The following is a 14,510-nucleotide window of genomic DNA, read 5'->3' on the forward strand; positions in this document are numbered from 1 at the left end:
GCTAGGTACGGATGGGGAGAGGGATCTTGGGGTGATAGTATCTGAGGATCTGAAGGTGATGAAACAGTGTGACAAGGCGGTGGCCGTAGCTAGAAGTTAACTAGGCTGTATAGAGAGAGGTGTGACCAGCAGAAGAAAAGAGGTGTTGATGCCCCTGTACAAGACGTTGGTGAGGCCCCACCTGGAGTATTGTGTTCAGTTTTGGAGGCCGTATCTTGCTAAGGATGTAAAAAGAATTGAAGCAGTGCAAAGAAAAGCTACGAGGATGGTATGGGATTTGCTTTACAAGACGTATGAGGAGAGACTTGCGGACCTGAACATGTATACCCTGGAGAAAAGGAGGAACAGGGGTGATATGATACAGACGTTCAAATATTTGAAATGTATTAATCCGCAAACAAACCTTTTCCGGAGATGGGAAGGCGGTAGAACGAGAGGGCATGAAATGAGATTGAAGGGGGGCAGACTCAAGAAGAATGTCAGGAAGTATTTTTTCACGGGGAGGTGGTGGACATGAAAACGGTAACGGAATTCAAACATGCGTGGGATAAACATAAAGGAATCCTGTGCAGAAGGAAGGAATCCTCAGGAGCTTAGCCTAGAATGGGTGGCAGAGCTGGTGGTTGGGATGCGGGGCTAGTGCTGGGCAGACATATACGGTCTGTGCTGGGGCTGGTGGTTGGGAGGCGGGACTAGTGCTGGGCAGACTTATACGGTCTGTGCCGGGGCTGGTGGTTGGGCGGCGGGGATAGTGCTGGGCAGACTTATACGGCGGTCTGTGCCAGAGCCGGTGGTGGGAGGCAGGGATAGTGTTGGGCAAACTTATACGGTCTGTGCCAGAGCTGGTGGTTGGGAGGCGGGGTTGGTGGTTGGGAGGCGGGGATAGGGCTGGCCAGACTTATACGGTCTGTGCACTGAAGAGGACAGTACAAATAAAAAAGTAGCACATATGAATTTATCTTCTTAGGCAGACTGGATGGACCGTGCAGGTCTTTTTCTGCCATCATCTACTATGTTACTATGTGGTAACGTCGGTTAGCATATCTGGGTTTAAAAAAGGTTTGGACAAATTTCTGGAGAAAAGTCCATAGTCTGCTACTGAGACAGACATGGGAAGCAGTTGAGAAGCAACTGATTGCCCTGGGATTTGTAGTATGGATTGTTGCCACGATTTGGATTTCTGCCAGGTACTTGTGAACTGGCTTGGCTACTGTTTGGAAAACAGGATACTGGGCTAGATGGACCATTGGTCTGACCCAGTATGGCTACTCTTATGTTCTTATGTTATGTTCTTAGGTTCATGTAAAATGCCAGTCTACACACATACGCAGTTAGTAAACTTACCTGCTGTAGGGAAATAATCAAAACTTCTTGTTCCAGGGTAAATCCACATGTACTTCAATTGGTGGAGTTAGCTCCATTAGCCAGAGCAAAAGTAAACAGGATATTGTTTTGATTATGGTCTCCATAAACATTAAGGGGCCAATATTCAGTGAGATTTAACCAGGTAGCTGACCAGCTGCCCACATGATATTCAGTGGCACTTAACCAGATAGTGCTGTTGAATATCATGTGTGACCGATATGCAGTGGCGGCCCTACCATTAGGCCACCTGAGGCAGGGGCCTCAGGAGGTACTCTTCTGGAGCGGCATCCCCCCCACGCCCGTCATGCTCTGGCATTGCCCGCTGTTCTTCCTTTCTCAAATTTACCTTCTTTTCTTGCTTTCCAAACGTCAGAGCGACTGCGGCTCCCATACACTGCCCTGCCACGAACCCCTTCTCTCTTATAGCCTGCCTTTCTGACGTACTTCCTGTTTTCTCAGAGGTGCAGCAGACTGCAGTAGAGAGAAGGGACTGGGGTTGGCGTCAGGGCAGTGTATGGGAACTGCTGCTGCCCTGGCGTTTGGAAAGCCAGAAAAGAAGGTACATTTGGGGAAGGAAGGGATGGGGTGGAGCTGGGGCAGCAGACCATCCCTTTGCCTCAGGCAATAGACTGTCTTGGGTCACCCCTGACACTGGGGCAGTATGTGGTTAGGGCTGTAGTAGTCCAGGGGCAAAGCAGACATTAAGCTGAAAGTTATCTAGACAGTGCTAGTGCCTGGATAACTATCTGGGCAAATAGGAATACATAAATAGCAGTTGTAAGTTACTCAGATATCGGTGGTATCGAGATAAGTTCCAGTAGCCGTTGATGACCCATATATTCAATGCCAATATCCACATATGTGACTGTACTCAATATGCAGTCCTAAATTTTCCTATGGTAGTCTTCTGTGGGCTGAATATCTCCCCATACAATTGCACCTGTTTCATCTGTACATATTTTTTTTTCCATCTGAAGCAATGAACGTATTTTTGTTCACACAAAATCCTGTGTATTCTTCAAGGTCCTATCCTCCCCAAATCTCCAGGACAACCTCTGAAGTTTACAGATACAAATATGTGCATTGTTGAGAAAGATGCATAATTTGTCCAGCAAATTAATTGCACAGTTTCTAAAACCCAGATTAGAATACTTAAACGGGGGAAGTTATCAAACTGCGTTAGCAATAACCCATGTTATTTGCCCCTTAACATTACTTAAAAGGCACTAACACAGGTTGCTCTGTCCTAATGCAGTGCTTTTAAGTTACCTCAGGGCAAATAGGATGAGCCCGTACCACGTTCTCCGGCAACGAATTCCAGAGTCTAATTACACGTTGGGTGAAGAAAAATTTTCTCCGATTCGTTTTAAATTTACCACACTGTAGCTTCAACTCATGCCCTCTAGTCCTAGTATTTTTGGATAGTGTGAACAGTCGCTTCACATCCACCCGATCCATTCCACTCATTATTTTATACACTTCTATCATCCCCTCAGCCGTCTCTTCTCCAAGCTGAAAAGCCCTAGCCTTCTCAGCCTCTCTTCATAGGAAAGTCGTCCCATCCCCACTATCATTTTCGTCGCCCTTCGCTGTACCTTTTCCAATTCTACTATATCTTTTTTGAGATACGGAGACCAGTATTGAACACAATACTCCATGGTGCGACCGCACCTGGAGCGATACAACGGCATTATAACATCCGCACACCTGGACTCCATACCCTTCCTAATAACACCCAACATTCTATTCGCTTTCCTAGCCGCAGCAGCAAACTGAGCAGAAGGTTTCAGCGTATCATCGACGACGACACCCAGATCCCTCTCTCTGATCCGTAACTCCTAACGTGGAACCTTGCAAGACGTAGCTATAATTCGGGTTCCTCTTACCCACATGCATCACTTTGCACTTGTCAACATTGAACTTCATCTGCCACTTGCACGCCCATTCTCCCAGTCTCGCAAAGGTCCTCCTGTAATCGTTCACATTCCTCCTGCGACTTGACGACCCCTGAATAATTTTGTGTCATCGGCAAATTTAATTACCTCACTAGTTATTCCCATCTCTAGGTCATTTATAATACATTAAAAAGCAACGGACCCAGCACAGACCCCTGCGGTGACCCCACTAACTACCCTCCTCCACTGAGAATAACTGGCCACGCAATCCTACTCTCTGTTCCTATCTTTCAACCAGTTCTTAATACATCATAGTACCCTACCTCCGATTCCATGACTCTGCCAATTTCTTCAGGACATAATGTAAGCACAATATTTAGTTTGTTGACTGTGCCCATCTGGAATGATAAAGAATCCTGGTGGTTTGTGTGTTTGGTTTGTGAGTGCTTTCTGGGAACTGTGGGATCACCGTGAGTGTGGCCTTCAGTAACCTAGAAATCGCTGGGGATACTTTGAGAGTGGGAACTTGCCCAGAGGCATTTGGGACCCAGTTGGAGGGAGGAGGGTGCTAGTATAGAGTGCAAGCAGCAGGTGCAGGCAGACCTGAGCTATCTTGGGGATAGACCCTCTAAGTGGCCGCGTGGTAACCCCAGACAGGTGGCTAGGCATTTTGTGACAACTGGGTGCGTGGTATAGCCATGCTCAAGCTGTTATAGCTGATAAAGTAACCCCTGCCTAAAGCTGGAGTTATTTTACTACTCAGGAGCATTAAGCCTCCAAATCTTGGCCTGATGTTCCCAGGCTACATCTCAAAGGGGCCATCAGAGCTTTCCCCTGATCAAGATCCCTATACCCCCCATCAGAAGGCCCACTCCTCCAAGGATACCCCCTCCCACAATCCTTGTTGGCCTACTTGCATGTACCTGGTGGTCTAGTGGGTCCTCGAGCAGGAGTGATTCCCAGTCGCCACTGCCCCTGTTAGCACCATTAACCAAAATGGTACCTATATTGGTAGACTCATTTTACTACCACTAAAGTTCATGTTTCTGTATCGGCATTGTTTATTTATCATGTGAGTCAGCAACTGTGGTGCTTGAGATACCACAGATTTATTTATTTACATTATTTGTGACTCCTATGGTAAATTGATGCGCGTTATGATGACTTCCTCAGAAAACTTTGAATATTGCCTTATAAAAAGGCAATTTTGGAAATGACCAGCATTGAGTATTTCATAGCTGCAGACTTGCAAACTGATATTTGAAGTGACACTTCTCATTAGAAATGTATGTATCTTATTGAATATTTGGTTCATTACGGTACTTTTAGAAAATGTGCATAACATTGATTTAATGCATGTTAACATAGGGGCCCTTTTACTAAAAGATATTAAGCTCTTAACATACGGTTAATGCACAAGAACAGTCTACCGTGTAAACACATTAAAGTGTTTTGCATAGAGCTTCATTTCAATTACAATTTTAAATTGTACAATTAGATGCATTTTATTTATTTATTTACCACTTCAGCTCCTTGTGACTCTGGGCAAGTCACTTAGGGGTCCTTTTACAAAGCAGCGGTACATAAGTACATAAGTAATGCCACACTGGGAAAAGACCAAGGGTCGATCGAGCCCAGCATCCTATCCATGACAGCGGCCAATCCAGGCCAAGGGCACCTGGCAAGCTTCCCAAATATACAAACATTCTATATATGTTATTCCTGGAATTGTGGATTTTTCCCAAGTCCATTTAGTAGCGGTTTATGGACTTGTCCTTTAGGAAACCGTCTAACCCCTTTTTAAACTCTACCAAGCTAAATGCCTTCACCACGTTCTCCGACAACAAATTCCAGAGTTTAATTACGCGTTGGGTGAAGAAATATTTTCTCCGATTTGTTTTAAATTTACTACGCTGTAGTTTTATCGCATGCCCCCTAGTCCTAGTATTTTTGGAAAGTGTGAACAGACACTTCACATCCACCTGTTCCACTCCACTCATTATTTGATATACCTCTATCATGTCTCCCCTCAGCCGTCTCTTCTCCAAGCTGAAAAGCCCTAGCCTCCTTAGTCTTTCTTCATAGGGAAGTCGTAGGGCTACCACATGGCAAAACAGCACTACTGTGACATGCCCAGTAGTTTTGTGTTTGCTGCATGGTGTTTCCCAAACCAGAAAATATTTTTCTATTTTCTGGTGTGGAGTACTGGTGTTGGTGTGCTCGACAGTAATCGGCCATCGCCGCACGCGGAGCCCTTAATGTCTACTACATTAGTGGCAGTAAGCGCTCAGGCAGTACATTGCCACAGGCCAATATTTTTATTAGCGCATGGCCATTTATGACTTCCATTTAAAATAATGGAAATTCTGGCTGTGGTATCAAGTGGCCATGACACACACAGCAATTTCATGTGCCCACACTACTACAGGCCACTTTTTACCAAAGCTTAGTAAAAGGACCTCTAAACCTTCCATTAGCCCATGTACAAAATAAGTATCTGTATATAATATGTAAGCCACTTTGATTGTAACCACAGAAAAGTGGTATATTTATTTATTTATTTGTAACATATCTCACATTTTCCCACCCATTAGCAGGCTCAATGTGGCTTACATAATACCGTAATGGTGATCGCCAATTCCGGTAGGTGTTAAACAAATACAATTTAAAATAGGGTTAGGTAAGGTTAAACAGGTACAAAAGGGACAAGGAAATAAAGGAATATAAAATGTTCAATGTGATGTAAGGTATTGATTTATTGCAGAGTTGAGGCATTTAAGTAGGGCTGGTAGAGTAGGCCTTGCAAAACAGATAGGTCTTTAATGATCGCCTGAAGTTTTGATGGTCGTGAATTGCTTTCAAACACTTTGGAAGTGCATTCCACATTTGTGTACTTAAGTAAAAATTGGATGCATAGGTTGATTTGTATCTGAGTCCCATGCAGCTAGGATAGTGGAGGTTTAAATAAGTACGTGATGCTCTGATTCTATTTCTGGTCGGAAGATCTATCAAGTCAATCATATATCCTGGGGCATCACTGTAGACAATCTTGTGGACCAAAGAGCAGATTTTGAAGGTAATGCGTTCCTTGATTGGAAGCCAGTGCAGTTTTAATCAGAGAGGTTTAGCGCTATCGATATATCAAATCCCAACCCCTTTTCCTTTTTTCCTTCCCTTCCCATCCCTAAAGGATTGATAATATCCATCCTCCCCACCCGGAACCAACATTTCTCACTTTGTCTTCCTTTCCTCTCTCTCGCCTCTTCCCCAGGTCTACTATCTTTTCTAGAGTATATCATCTCTCTTTCACTCCCTCTCTTTCTTTCTTCTTTCTTTCTTTCTTTCTTTCTTTCTTGTCTTTCTTTCTTTCTTTCTTTCTTTCTTTCTTTCTTTCTTTCTTTCTTTCTTTCTTTCTTTCTTTCTTTCTTTCTTTCTTTCTTTCTCTCTCTTCTTTCCCTCCCCCTCCCTCCAACTCATTGTCCAGCACCCCCTTCCCCTTCACCCCATGAGCAGCAACACAAACATGGTTGTGAGCAGCATCAATCCTTTCTTGTGGTTGCTGGAGCTCATTGCCTCAACTATAGCTACCACCGGTGGGCCCCTCCAATTCTGCTAACATGTCTGAAAATTACTCTTCTCTGCTCACCTGGGGTTTTGGCATTCAGCACCCCCCCCCCCACCCCTCCAAACTCTCACCAGTCTACCTTAATCGTGGTCAATATGTTGGTTCCTGGGCAGTGGCAGTGTTACATAAATGCTCCTTACAGCCTGCTTCAAAGGTTTCCCTCTAGCCTATCCTGCCTTCTCTAACATCACTTCCTGTTTCTGCATGGGTGGGATGGGTCAGAGGGAAAGCTTTGGACCAGGCCACAGACAGTGTACATATAACTCTGCTACTGTTGGGGACCAAGAGAAGACTACCTTTAAGGGGACCCGAAGTGGTGGTTGTGTGATGTGAATTGCGGGGTGGGGGGGGAGATACTGGATCATGCCGAGGACAGAGCCTGAGACTGGAAGAGAGCAGATGAGATGTTTGCAGGAGATAGGAAATGCTGCAACATAATTATTTTTTTAAATTGTGATTAATAATTAATGGATTAATTGCAGAGTTAACTGCAATTAACTTGCAATCCTAGTTTTGCAGTATTTTTCCTGTTTTCGCATGTTAAACTTAGCATAATTTATTTTGCAAAGAATTTTCCTGTGAACGGGCATAGCATGGGCAGAAAATGGGAATGAAAGTGTTAACCAGCTAGCACATTATGATTAATGCATGCTAACTAGTTAATGCATGGTTACCGCAGGAGCACTTAGCATTAATTGTTTGCAGGTACCATGCACTAATGAGAACATTAGCGCTCGACCTGGATAAAAAGAAAGATAAATCCCCAAAATAGTACCACGTAAAACTTGGGTTTAACACGTGGGAAAGTCTCATGTTACATCCAGGTATCTGCATTTTGGACTAGATTCTATATATGACACCTAAAAAATCAGCGCCAAAATGAAACACACCTAGACATATTCTATAAAGTACACCTAAATTTAGGCATTCTTTATGGAATAGACCTAAATTTCAGTGCGGTTTATAGAATATGCCGAGCACCCATCCGCACAACTAAATTTAGTTGTGGGCAGTTATGCCAGGTAAAACTTGGTGTCAATGCTGATGCCTAAATTATGTACAGACCAGACATTTTCTATAACCATGTACATAGATTTTAGAAATGCCCACAACCCAACCCTTCCACGCCCATGGCCACGCCCCATGTTCAACTATATAACTTAGAATTTATACACAGCACATTATAGAATACACCTAGTACAGTTCTGTGTTGTAAATTCTAATTAATGCCAATTAGTGTCAATAATTCCTTTGTTAATTGGCAATTATCAGTGCTGATTTGCTTGTTAACTAATTGTGTGGTGCAATCAGAATATGGCTGGATTTGCACACACAACTAAGTCATGCTATATAGAATCCCATGGTAAATATCCAGTTTTGTATGGCCCGTTGGTATTTAAGCCAATAAGTGCCAATGTTCAGCCCTTAAACGGGATAAGTTAAGAAGGACAAAGGCAGGAGTGATATTGTGAGGTCCTGTTTGCCCGGTTAACTTATTTGGTTAAGGGCTGAATATTGGCACTTATCTAGTTAGTGCCTACTTCCTGCCAGGACCACCCATACATTAGCCTGTTTCAGCTTCAGCATTAGGGACCCATTTTACTAAGGCACGTGCTAACAGGGCACTACCGCAGGACACCTTGGGTGTTCCATGGTAGTTTCCTGCTCAGCATGCCTAATTCGTGCTGGAAAATATTTTTTTTATTGTATAGCATGGGAGACGTGCCCACGGGCAGAGAGTAGGTGCATCAGTGCTAATCAGGTAGCGTGGGCACATTACCATGTGCTTTCCTGATTAGCACAGATTAGTGTGTGAGCTCTACTGCCAAGCACTAATGGGGAAATTAGCAAGTGGCCATTACAAAAAAATTATAGTGAAACAGCCATTTTATCACAGTACTAAAAGTGGCCACAGCATGTGGAAAACCCACGTGCTGACACAAGTCACCTTTTTAGTGTGGCTTGGTAAAAGGATATTATAAAGGATATCCAGCAGCACTGTCTGGGTAAGTGTTTCTGAATGTTCCCCTGGGGCCTAGTCAGCATGAAAACCTAAGAGCCTCTTTTACCTGTTTCTCACTTTGAATATCGACCTCTAAATGTATTGTGAAGCAATGTGGGCACTTTGGGATACACTAAGGGCAAAGAAGTGCAATTTTCTTTTTCAAACAGTACATTCACATTAATCATTACTTACACAGCTAGGTATAGATGAAACTAGGTTTGCCAAACATGCTTGGTTCAGGTTAAACATACCTCCTAGCAGGCAATATTTGTAATCCAGGATAATTTATAAATTAAACTGTATCACTATCAATCAGTTCCTCTCCAAATTGGATCTCGCCAACATAAAAGCAATGTTTGAGCTAAACTTATACCCTTACATGGAGTCTTGGCCATAGGTCACTGTTCCACTGCTGCTGCAGAAGGCAGTTTTATTTGGCAAATGCCCACTGAGAAAACTATTTCATTGGTTTTAAAATCAGATTTATTTTCAAGATGTCAGCATCAAACAGTGAGAGAAAAGATTATTTTGACAGGAGCAGATAGAGAGTATGACTGGAAAAAGACAAGTCCATCACAGTAATGATCACTGAAATCCAGCATTACATTTGCCAGCTATAGACATGATATAGTATTTTAAACAGTGTTAAAATCTATTTAATAATAATAATAATAATAATAATAATAATAATAATAATAATAATAATAATAATAATGCTGGACACATTTCTTCAAACCTTAACATTTCAGATTTGGCAACAACAGACTTACAGAAATTTTACAAAGCTACATGGATATTCCTAAGCTTCTAGGTGACGCTTGAATTCTCCAGAGATACCAGACAAATTTTTGTGCTATGTGCCATGTATAATAATAATAATAATAATAATAACATCCAAATACTCATGGAAGTTTGAAAAATTAGTTTGTGGGTGTCTCCCCTAAGTATAAAAAATATTCCTATATAGAAATCCGTAATATCAAATTACACAAAATGGAACCTCAAAGCTCCAGATAGGGAAAATACACATATTGCAAAACCACTATCAAATTTGGAGTAAGGTAATATCATTGGTCCCAATATGGAGAAAAAGAAAAAAAAGAATCATCCATAAAAACTCACTTACAAATGAGAAAATCAGATGATTTAAAAACTCTTATCCTCCTATATTTTAACAAAGTGAGAGACACCTTGTAAGGTCCATTTTTCAGCACACCTATAAAAAAAAGGTCTTTTTTTATATTTTTGCCGAAAAATTGGCGCATGTCCATTTTGGGTCTGAGACCTTACTACCAGCCATTGACTTAGTGGTAAGGTCTCTTGAGTTAACAGTGTGGTAATCACCTACGTGTGTCAAGTTGGAGTTACCGCCCGATTTTTGCCATGTGCCAGAAAATAAAAAATATTTTCTGGCGCGTGTAGCGGACGTGTGTAAAAAATGAAATTACTGCACGGGCCATGCGGTAGCAGGGTGGTAACTCTGAATTGACGCATGTTGGGTGCACGTAAGTGCCTACACAGTTTAGTAAAAGGGCTCCATAATATACCTGGTTAGACGCTATTCCCCGGATTCTATACAGCACGCATAGCATTCTGTGAGAAAATCCAAGTGGATTCTATAACAGCATGCGTAACTTTTTTTGGCTTAACAAGCCAATCAGCATTGTTAACAACACTTAAGAAGCAACAATGAACACTTATTGACAATAATTAGAATTTACGCAAACAAATCGCTACGCATATTCTATAATGCACTGTGCCTAAAGTTTAATGTGTGCAGGAAAAAAAGGGGCAAGATTATAGGCTTGAAAATTGGCATTTTATGGGCATTCCAAAATTTACATTCATAATTACAGAATATGGCTCAAAGCGCCTAAATGTACATGCTGGGATTTACACCATGTTTTCATTCATGTAAATGGATGCGTGTAGTTTTAGGCGCTGAGGTACCAACTACACATGTTCTATATACCGTGACTACATTTAGGCGCCAATTATAGAATACGCTTAAGGCAGAAATGTTTTCCGTGCAGATTTTTTAGGCACCATATATAGAATCCCCCTCTAGGCATTAACCACAGATATTCAGCAGAGATAACTGGTCATCTTCCACTGAATATTCGTGATTAGCTATTTAAACGCTGTTTAGACAGTCAGCGGGTATTGCTGACATTTAAATAACATTGAATATTGGGGATTTATATCTATACCTCTATATATTATATGTATCTGTAGTTCGTTATTGCTAGTTTCTTAAAGACATCCACATGGAGGTTTATTTAATTATTGTTGCTCACATAATTGTGTTTTTTAACCTAAGATAAACTAGAAGACCCCTTTAACTAATATGTGCTAAGCAGTCAGTGTGTGAGTTAGCAAGAGGTGACTGTGAATGAGCATGGCTGTGGTAATTGTTTCCATGCTGGTATGACAGTGCATCTTAATTCAGAGGCTAACTGGATAGCTTCATGGAGAAGGAAATGGGTTGATTCTGGACAGGGAAATAGTGTGGACTGTGCATTGCAGCTGGGTGCATGGTGCCTTAACAATCTGTAAATGTCATTGTTACAGATAACATGGATGCGTTTCCTGCCTGGTAAAAATAATTTTATCTGAAGTAACTGCCTGGGAAGTGTTGGGAATGGTCCCTAACAGTTACTGCATAAGGGCTTTGCACTTACCTAACGTAATTTGGGCACTTAACTGCATGGTAAGTAGGAAAACCTTACTGTACTTTTAGTAAAGGAGCCTATTGTTTCTGCTTTTAAACTTGATGTGACTCACCACAAGGCAGCGTCTTTCATCTTTATCGGTAATGGACAGGGCCTTTTCAGAATAAAAACATACTTCAAACAAAAGCATCTTTTTTTTTTTTTTAATAAAGGCTATAACAAGGATATCATAGAAAGACAGTATTTACTGAATTTTAGAAAATGCTGGTTTATGTTTTGAGAAAGGAAACAATTATGTAGTGAAAGAGTGCAGGGCCCGAGCTCTGCTGTTAGATTCCAAGTGTTCCCAGCAGTCTTGAAGGCTTTTCGGCATGGTTCCTGGCCCTGAATACCATGGGGATATTATGCTTTTGAAATGAGAAAGTTCCCTTTTCCAGTAACAAACATTGACTAATTATCCTTCCTCCCACTTGTGAGGAGAACATTGTATCTCTTCTCTGCCGCCTGCCACAGCCTATACACAATGAAAGTGAACTACAGATGGCCTGTTATACAACTTTTTCTATAGCACAGTTCTGATATAAAGTAAATCAACATGCCTACATTATACTATGAGGCTTATTTTCAAATCATTTAGACTTCCAAAGTTCTTTGAAAATGAGCCGCTATGAATAACAATTGGCCTAATTCCTCGTCTCCAACAAATTCAATAATAAAAAAGGTATAACACACTGCAGAATTAAATTTTATATGTGAAATGATTAACATTACCACTGTTAGCAGCACAAAACTCCGAAACAAATAAGCCACATAGATTCAGGACTATGTAATCCACCTGTTGTTCGTTCACTGCAGCACCGAAATCAGACTGTAAGCAATGAAAATTCCACTGTACGAATTTGTAACAAATTAAAGGACCCTTTTATGAAACTGCATTAAGCACTAATGCAGCTTTGGACAATATTCAATAATGGTACTCAAAATTCAGCACTGATAAAAATTCCGCACAGAGCGCTATTCTATAAACGGCTCTCCAGGTTGAGCACCATATAGAATACCACTTCGAACTGAGTTCCATGCCACACTTTGGGCGAGAGGATTCACACCAACTGAAATCTGGTTAAGTTAGGGCTCTTCAGCTTGGAAAAGAGACAGATAAGGGGCGGTATGATTGAGGTCTACAAATCCTGAGTGGTGTAGACTGAGTAGAAGTGAATCATTTATTTTATTCATTCCAAAAGGAAGTTATATGAAAATATTTTTAAAACAAATAGGAGGAAATATTTTTCACCTCAACGAATAGTACGCTCCGGAACTCTTTGCTGGAGGATGTAGCAACAGCGGTTAGCATATCTGGGTTTAAAAAAATGTTTTGGACACGTTCCTGGAGGAAAGAGTCATAGGCCTGCTATTGAGATTGGACATGGGAATCCACTGCTTGCCCCGGGATTGGTAGCATGGAGTGTTGCAGCTATTTGGGTTTCTGCCAGGTACTTGTGACCTGGCTTGATCACTGGTTGGTGACAAGATACTGGCTAGAGTGAGCATTGGTGTGACTCAGGATGGTTTACTTTTATGTTCTTATGATCTAAATCCTGGCACATATTTAGGCATAGATCCATGTCATTCGGTAATACTGCGCACATCTTTAGAGCCATCCATGACATGTCCATTGCCCTCCCATGAACCACAACTCCTTTTGAGTTGCATACTATAAGATTTGCGCGTGTATCTTTATAAGAATAGTGCTTCGCAAAATATACATGCAAATCCAAATTGTTGCCAGTTAACACCAATAATGGTCAGCACCCAATCATTGGCAATGATGGCTCGTTGGCCAATTTAGTAATGTACGCATCTCAGAATAGCGTGCAATTTGCACACAGAAATTTGTGTGCCATTTAAAGAATCTGGGAGAAGAAAGCTTCCTGCAAAAATGTGGCAAAGCTTTTGCAGTAGTTTGAATGTTAGTGTGCACTTACTCACATATTAACTATTTTTGTTAAATACTTTTTGTTGGGGGCATGTCATGAGTAGAGAATGGGCACAGAACAATTAACCAGTGAGCACATTTGTATTAGCTGTGCTCACTGGTTAATACCGAGTTAATGTGGAGCCCTTAGTACCTCTAATAGGAGAAGAAAGTGCTCCTGCATTATATTTTTTCCAGGTAACACGCACTATCATGGACATTAACACACATCTGAATGAATGTAATTGAAAAAATACCTACAATACTTACACATTAAAATTAACTGCCCTGCGGTGAGCCATTTTTGCTGGGGTTAAGCACACATCACAAGCTTACTGCAGCTTAGTAAAAGGATCTTTTAATGTTTTATGAGCAAAATGGGGATTTTTTTTGGTCAGGCTCCAGAGGGGCTGTGAAAGTTAGGAGTTGGGTAAGAGGTGAGAAGGTGGGGCTGAGTGCATTTGAGTCTGGCACGGTAGGTTCGGTGTAGAAATAGTATTTTTGTATGGGGTGAAAATATGGTAAAGAACACTTGCAAAGAGAGCTGCTGGTTGATTGTGCAAGAGTGAGTTAATTTATCAATTTTGGGATGATGTCAGAGATTTGAAGCCCTTTTACAAAACTTACTGAAGCACAAAATTGTGTATCATGGGCAGCCCTGAGGCATCCTGGGTACTTTGGGGATGTGCACAACTCTCGCGGCCATTTTGAAATGCCAAGAGCCGGACTCACACAGGACAGGAGGAGTAGGGCAGCTAGCAGCTCCGGGCAGTAAAGAGGCGAGGCTCTTTCCTGCCCCAAAGAGGTACCCTATACCACCAGGGATTGGGATAGCAGGTAAGGGGAGGGGGATAGTCGCGTTTTCGCCGTGGGTGGGGGTCGCATTGCACCAGGGGGGCGCTGCACCCGGGGGGTGTGCATCGGTGATTCCGCCCCGGGTGGTCCAGCCCCCTAGGAACGCCACTGCAGTCTGAGT

This window comes from Microcaecilia unicolor, chromosome 2 (assembly GCF_901765095.1).
Source record: "Microcaecilia unicolor chromosome 2, aMicUni1.1, whole genome shotgun sequence".
NCBI classification, from domain to species: Eukaryota; Metazoa; Chordata; class Amphibia; order Gymnophiona; family Siphonopidae; genus Microcaecilia; species Microcaecilia unicolor.